The sequence below is a fragment of the Procambarus clarkii genome, unplaced genomic scaffold (genome assembly GCF_040958095.1).
Source record: "Procambarus clarkii isolate CNS0578487 unplaced genomic scaffold, FALCON_Pclarkii_2.0 HiC_scaffold_674, whole genome shotgun sequence".
In the NCBI taxonomy this organism is placed as follows: domain Eukaryota; kingdom Metazoa; phylum Arthropoda; class Malacostraca; order Decapoda; family Cambaridae; genus Procambarus; species Procambarus clarkii.
This window is the reverse complement of record NW_027189707.1, coordinates 1-7,851: the sequence shown is the minus strand read 5'-3', so window position 1 is coordinate 7,851 and position 7,851 is coordinate 1. Positions and strand designations below refer to the sequence as shown.

The following is a 7,851-nucleotide window of genomic DNA, read 5'->3' as shown; positions in this document are numbered from 1 at the left end:
GTTCAAACCCGGATTAAGCTATATATATATATATATATATATATATATATATATATATATATATATATATATATATATATATATATATATATATATATATATACAACATGTTTTGTTTTGGTTGTTTGTTTTTGTATAAAGCCTCACACACTATATTAAGCGAGTTTGTTTTAAACATGACATACATATTAATTCATTTTACCAGGCCTTATTCCACACAACTCCGTGAATTTCCCGTGGAGCCAGCCAGCCAGCCAGCAATTCAAACAAAAACAAACGAAACAAAACAAAACAAAACAAAAAACATTATGCCAACAGCATTTGGTGTTCCCAGGCGGTCACCCATCCAAGTACTAACCAAACCCAACGTTGCTTAACTTCGCTGATCGGACGAGAAGCGGTGTTCTCAACGTGGTATGGCCGTTGGCATGAGACTGCCTACACATTGTGGCTAATAACCAACTCTTTTTAGTCATCACGGCAGGATACGGACCTTCTTGTGGTGTCTTAATGGTAATTGTATCCTAACATATTTTTGTCTCCTTGGCATGGATATTTAACATCGTTTATTCAGTCTTGGGTTTATGTTCTTTCGCCATTTACAGACATTTTACATCTACCTACTTCCTCAGCCTACCCTGCCAATTTCTAATGAATTTGTGGATTTTCTTTTGTAATACATACATGTGTGTGCTCATCTGCTCTTCAGTTTTTATGATATTTGTCTCATCTGTCCTGCTTTATGATACTTTTACAAAGAACATGAACAAATGCTTCTATTTTAGAGAAGATATGGGATCCAGGTTTCGGAGCCGTAAAACCAACCGTCGTGATTGGTGGACGAGTTGCCAGGTTGCAGCTTCTGTACCGTGCCGGCACATAAATAGGTTCGGCTCAAGCGGCGGCAGCATCATTCCCCCGTGACTGTCTGAGCGTCTCTCATCACCTTGGTTATCTCATCATCATCATGGTAGAAGCAAAGCCTACCAAGAAGGCTGCGGCTGCTGCTGCTGTGGTGGCCACCACCAGGAAACCTCGCGTCCAGGTTGCTCACCCGAAAACTAGTCAAATGGTTCTAGCCGCGGTCGCAGCACTCAAAGACCGTAAGGGCTCGTCTCTACAAGCAATCAAGAAGTACGTTGTTGCCAACAACAAAGTCGAGGCTGCCAAGATCGCCATTTACATCCGAAGATTTCTCAAGAAAGCAGTGGCTGACGGCATTCTTGTTCAGACCAAGGGAAGTGGAGCTAGTGGATCATTCAAGCTGGCCGTAGCAGAGAAGAGGGCCGTTCTAACTCCCAAGAAAGCCACCACAACCAAGAAACCATCTACAGCAGCAAAGAAGGCCGTGGTAACTCCCAAGAAAGCCGCCACAAGCAACAAACCACCTACAGCCTTGAAAAAGAAGCAGCAGCAGCAGCAGCTTGTTGTTGGGAACAAAAAGCCCAAAATAAAGAGAGCTTCAAAATCTCCCAAACCACCCAAGGCAAAGAAAGCTGTCAAGAAAACAACAAAGGCAAAATAAACGACGACATGCAAGCAGCATGAATACACATGACAATAAACATCCAGGCCTCCCCCCTCAGTGGAGGGGCCTCATATGATTCCAAAAAGAGTTTAGTTTTGTAGACAAATAAATCATTACTTTTGGGGTAGATTTACTCTGTATATTATATTATATATATATATATATATATATATATATATATATATATATATATATATATATATATATATATATATATTTATATATACACATGGGTGAGGTGATATGGTACCAAAGTTTTGGGTAAGGTGATTGACATTTACACAAGATAAAACACGAACCAATGGGAATAAAAACATAAGAATGGAAGTAACTGCAGAAGGCCTATTGGCCCATAACACAAGCACTTCCTCTTGATGCTTCTATATTGGTTCGGAGTCTTGAAGCTATAATATATATATATATATATATATATATATATATATATATATATATATATATATATATATATATATATATATATATATATATATATATGCACACAAAACTAAATAGTCTTGTTAGACAAATTGCCCCTATTAGAGGCAAGTTGACTAACAAGCCGAATGACTGCAATTGTTTTGAATTTGAGTTAAATCTAACATAGAAATGTAATCAAACCTAACCTAACCTATGCTAACCCAAGCTAAGCTAACCTAACCTAACCTAAGCTAACCCAAGCTAAGCTAAGCTAACCTAACCTAACCTAACCTAACCTAACCTAACCTAAGCTAAGCTAACCTAACCTAACCTAACCTAACCTAACCTAACCCAGCAATTCATGATCTTAATATAATACTGTTAATTGGATAAACCAATTTGGAAAGAAATGTTCGAAAATAACAAAATTAACTGTGCTTGTTAGGAAAATTGGGCCTTGCATACTTGTCCCAATAGTGTGGTTCTCGCTTTTAGGTACGACATAAACGTATACCTAAGTTGAGAGAGAAAAAGATTCGCACTCAAACATGCATATCGATTGCCAGTCCTGAATTCTGGGTAGATATTCGTGTCCTCCCTTTTCATTTACCATCATTTGGATACTATCAAAACAGCTCTGAGAAGGATAAAATGAATAAAACGGGTAGCTCACTCATGTAAAAAGGAAGAGTTGGGAAAGATCTCTCTCTCTCTCTCTCCCCTCACCCCCCCCCCCCCCCCAATGATCCTGCTCTGCTAGTATATAACGTAACAAACCTTCCCCCCCCCCTCCCTCCTCCCTCCCCAATCAGAGTCCCTTTAAGCATGCGAGGATAAAAAATAGATTTCATAAGACCCAATGTGCTAGCTGATATCAAAACAATTTATGTTATCGTCTATTAAGCCCTTCAGTAAAAAAGTATAGGGACCTAATTAGGTCCCGTTTTGAGGTGGTGGTGGGTGGAATCGATGGATTAGCCAAGCTCTTATCCGCCGAATCCGTAGAGGGTACGACCCTGGCGCTTCAGAGCGTACACCACGTCCATAGCAGTGACGGTCTTCCTCTTGGCGTGTTCCGTGTAGGTTACAGCATCACGGATGACGTTCTCGAGGAACACCTTCAGGACGCCACGGGTCTCTTCGTAGATGAGACCCGAAATACGCTTCACGCCGCCACGACGAGCTAAGCGACGAATAGCGGGCTTGGTGATGCCCTGGATGTTGTCACGTAGCACCTTACGATGACGCTTGGCGCCACCCTTTCCGAGTCCCTTGCCTCCCTTGCCGCGTCCAGTCATGGTGTTGAAGTTGTGTGAATCGAATTGACGAATGCATCATTCATTCATTCACAGAATCAGAATCAGAATAATACAGGAGAAGATGCCCATAGGGGCGAGCTTGGAAGTGGGGACAGAAGAAGATAAGGGGGGGTGAGAGGAAGAAGATTTGTAAGAGAAAAAGTGCCAGGGCTAAACCCAGCTGCGTGTCGTTAGGTTGCGGCTTTCGAGGCAGGGACTCAGTCGGGTGTTTTCAGTGACAACATCGGGACATCACAAACTCACAACATCACAGTGATTGGCTCAAGAGCGTCAGGGCTGAACTTTTTTACGGATTGTTTGTGCTGGTTGTTGAGAGCTGAATATGTAATGATAGTGGATGCTGGGTGTTGAGAGCTAAAGTTTAACGAAATACAGAGTTAGGAAGAGGATCATGGATGGTAGAGAAGAGGTCATGATTGTTTCGTGGTAGTCTGAGAGTGTGTAGGAGAAAATCAATGTGTTGTTCATGATGAGTGAGTAGTCTATCGATTTGTTTGTCTGATAGAGTTTTCCAGTAGGTATTTAGGGCAGGAATGTTAGTACTTTCATGGAGACTTTGATTGGTATTTAACTCTTGCCATCGGGTGTTGAGTACCCATCTTAGTGCTCTGTTCTGTATTCTTTGAAGTTTTATTTTGTTAGTGCGTGCAGATAGAGAAAGAGCTAGTGGAGCGTATGTTAGGAGAGGTCTAATAAGTGCTTTGTAAAGGTGCATTTTTGTGTCAGGTTTTGCAAATCTAAGTCTGTATAGTTTCTTCATGGCTTGAAGAGCTATTGCATGTTTCTGTGTTATGTGTGTGTGAAAGAGTAGTTGTCGATCAAATGTGAGTCCCAGGACTGTGGAGGAGGGAGATACAGAGATGTAAGTAGGATTTTGAGTGTATGAATAGAGTTTGAGAGGAATTGGGCGAATAGTTCTTTTACAGAAAAAGTAGGTGATTTTAGATTTGCTGGAGTTGGTTTTTATACGCCATTTGTACTCCCACTCAGTGACAACATCAAGTTCTGTTTGTGCTCTGTTTGTTAGTGTATCAATGGTGTTGCTGGTGACAAGGTGAGAGACATCATCAGCATAACATATGGTTAATGAAGTGTGATGAACAGGGTCAGGAATGTCGTTTATGTATAGGATGTAGAGTGTTGGGGCAAGAACAGAACCTTGGGGAACACCGGCGTGTAAGTTGAAGTAGTCAGAGTGTTGTTGGAGGAACTTAATTCGCATTGTCCTATTGTCTAAGTAGTTCGAAAGAAGTTTGGTGGTGATAAGAGGAAGATTAAAGTTGTTGCATAGTTTGAATTTTAAGCCGTCATGCCAAACAGTGTCAAAGGCCTTCTCAACGTCCTTAGTGATGAGTGCAGTCTTAAGTCTTTGGTGCTGATTGATACTGAGGTAGTTAGTCATGATGTTTAAGGCGTCGTGAGTGGACCGGTGAGGCCGAAATCCAAACTGTTTGTTAGTGAGTAAGTCATTGTGTTCAAGGTGGGTTCTAAGTCTCTGGTTGATCAGCCTTTCAAAGACTTTGCCAAGTGTCTCTAGAAGGCTGATGGGTCTATAGTTCTTTGGGTCAGTGTGGGGTTTCCCAGGTTTTGGAATAAGAACGGCTGTGGCAGACTTAAAGTTGAGTGGAAAGTATCCAGAGGCAAGGGAGGCGTTGAATAGGTTAGTGATAGCAGTAATGATAGAGCAGGGAGTTGTCTAAGAAGGATATGTCCAATGCCAGACGCACCAGGGGCTCTACGACGAGTGCCCATGAGAGCTGTCTTGACATCAGCTAGAGTTAGGGGAGTCTGTAGTTCAGTGTTTGAATTGAGATTTTCAAGGTGAATGAGGTCGTCTGGTGTAGTTGCTTGTCTATTTTGGTGTATCCAGTCTTCGACTATTTCAATGTTGGGGCGTGCAAATGGTTCAGGAGGATGTGGGTGAAAGATTTGTTCCCAGTGGTGTTTAAAAATGTTGAGAACTGCTTCAGGATCAGTGATTTTGTTGTTATTATGTAGAAGGTATTTAAACGGTGTGTGAGTTGATCCTTGTAATCGTTTGATTCGTTTCCAGAATTCTTGAGGTGTCAGTTTTCTGTATTGTTCTGCTTGTTCTATAAGGTGTTTCCAATGTTTTGTGTGATCTTCATCTAGGCTGTTAAGGATATGGTTTTTTAATGCTGTTAGGTCCCATAGTATTTGTCCATGTCGATGTATGTTTTGTAAGAATCTAGTGTGATAGCAAGCTAAGAGGCGTTTGGAGCGAATGGAGGGGGTGAAAGTGAAATGTGGTTTGTGTGCTGTTTTAGGAATGGAGATGTTTGCTGCATGAATGATGGTGTCTTGTATGTTGAGTGCTTGTGTGTCGATGTCAGTGTGATGTTTGTCATTGTATTCATAAGTGAGATCAGTGTCATCAATGTGTTGTTTGAACATGTCCCAGTTTGCCCTATGGTATGAGAATTGAGGAGTGCTGGGGATGAGAATAGGATTTGTGGAGACTGTGAGAATTAAGGGAATATGATCAGAGCCCGTAATGGGCCCTGGTGAAATGAAGTGTTGCAAGTTGCTGCCGTGTCTGTTGGTGAATATGAGATCAGGCCGGCCAGAACCTGTATGTGTGAAACAAGTGGGGAAATCAGGGCCAAGAAAGAATAGATGTTTTTGGGTGTATATTTGGTGAAGCTGTCTGCCATGCTGATTTGTGGTATTGTGGTGGAATGTAGGGTGTTGTGCATTGAGGTCTGCAAGCAGAAAAACAGGCAAGTGAGAGTTGTTGAAGAGAGTTATGAAATCTTGCATGGGAATGTCGGTGTTAGGACGGGTGTAGGTTGTGCAGATGATGAGAGACCCCATTTGTGTATGAACTTTAATGGCTAGGAAATGTTTGTGAAGCCAATGAGTGTGTAAGAGTTCGTGTTTGTATGAAGAACGGATGAGTATTGCAACTCCTTCATGTGCTTCATCTGGTGACTGGTAAGAGGTGTAGCCATAATGTTTGATTTTATATGAGTTCGTGATATGTGCTATTTAATAATAGCACATCAGGTCTCTCGATCTCAATAAAATCTGACACCATGTGTCTAATGTTGAAATATGCCCGCACATTAAACTGTATGATCTTTATGAATTTTTAGGTTTTGATGGGGTGCTGGTGGGGTTTTGTGCATGTACAAGAGCATGAGGGTTGCGTGATTCAATGAGTTGGGCAGTTATTGAGGAGGGTGCATCTTGGAGGATGGTGGTAGGAATTGTAGGATATTTACAGCGGGAGGTGGGAGTAAGACAACGGGTTGCTGAACGGGCTCGGGACGAGACAAGATGAGTTACAGAAGAAATGACTGAAGTTGTTGGGGGATGGAGGGAGACAGAAGGCTTGTTGACAGGGACCGGGTGAGAGGTATCAGAGGTTGTAGTGTTAGTAGTCAGATTGGAAGTGGAGAGGACAATGTTGGGAGAAGAGGTTGAAAGTGCCTTTGACATGGATGCTTCAGTTTGGGATAGTCCAGGATGTGCTGTTTGGTCAGTGGCACCGTTTTCTGTAGCAGTCAGGAGTGGGTTGGTAGGAGATTGTGGGGGAACTGTAGTATTTTCTTCAGCTGAAGTCATGGTGTTTTGTGGAGTGAGGACTGTAGAGAATGGAGCAGAGCGCAATAGTTGAGTAGGAGGAACAGAGATACTAGGAAGGCCGTTATGAGTGAGAAAGATTGGAAGATAGTCAGCAAAGTCACGGCCATCGTCCTTGGCCTTCAAGTAAGCAGCTTGTACACAGGCAGTGACTCGTTCATATGCAAGGTTCTGAAGAGGAGAATAAGGTGGAGGTGGTGGGTGAGGGAAGAGAGGTGGAGAGGACTGAGTTTGTTGTGCAGTATTATGATGATGTTGCTGGTGAGGTGAAGCATTAAGGACACTGGCATAGGACATTGAGGTGGCTGATGCTGTTTGGTGATGAGATAGGTTATGGGAGGTTGAAGAAGAGGAATGAGGGTGTGCTTGAGTGCGAGGTTGGTTATTGCGAAGAGATTTTAGGGTTTGCTTTCTCAAAGGGCAAGATTTGTCAACTGCTGAATGACCTCCTTGGCAATTGATGCATTTTAAAGTGTTGGCAGAGCACTGAGTGTAAAAATGGCCTTCTACAGAACATTTTGAACAAATTTGTGGGCTTTTACATTTCCGGGTTTCATGACTGTATTTGTAGCATTTAAAGCATTGCAGCAAAGGAAGATAGTCAACTGGACTAATGAGATAGGGAGGAGTGCTGGTGTGGAGGATTTTAATTCCATGGTGCAAGAGTTTTTGAGCTTCTGTAGGGAGGAACATTGGATCTTGAGGTGTTTTGTATTGGGCACTGGGTATATCTCCATTACAGTAATAGCATTCCTGTGAGAGATGTCTTGAGAGAGATTGATAGTAGTAGGTGCTGAAAGGACAGAGCTGTCGACATTTCTTACAAGTACAGAGCATTTAGTTTTTTTGTTCAATAGTGAGAACAGGAGTAAGTGAAGCTTGTGTGAGTTTTCTGAAAGTAGGTTCCTTGAAACAGGCAAAAAGGTCGTCTTCAGAGGCAATGAGAAATTTGATGGTGTTTGTTGTGTTGGCATGTTTTAT

The 7,851-nt window shown here is 42.1% G+C and overlaps 1 non-coding gene across 1 annotated transcript; it reads right to left on the bottom strand.

The window, feature by feature from the left end:
- Nucleotides 1–309: 309 nt before the first annotated feature.
- On the bottom strand, nt 310–428 carry LOC138361732 (5S ribosomal RNA). The gene has a single exon (XR_011227141.1). It is a non-coding gene; the product is annotated as a 5S ribosomal RNA (ribosomal RNA).
- Nucleotides 429–7,851: the final 7,423 nt, after the last annotated feature.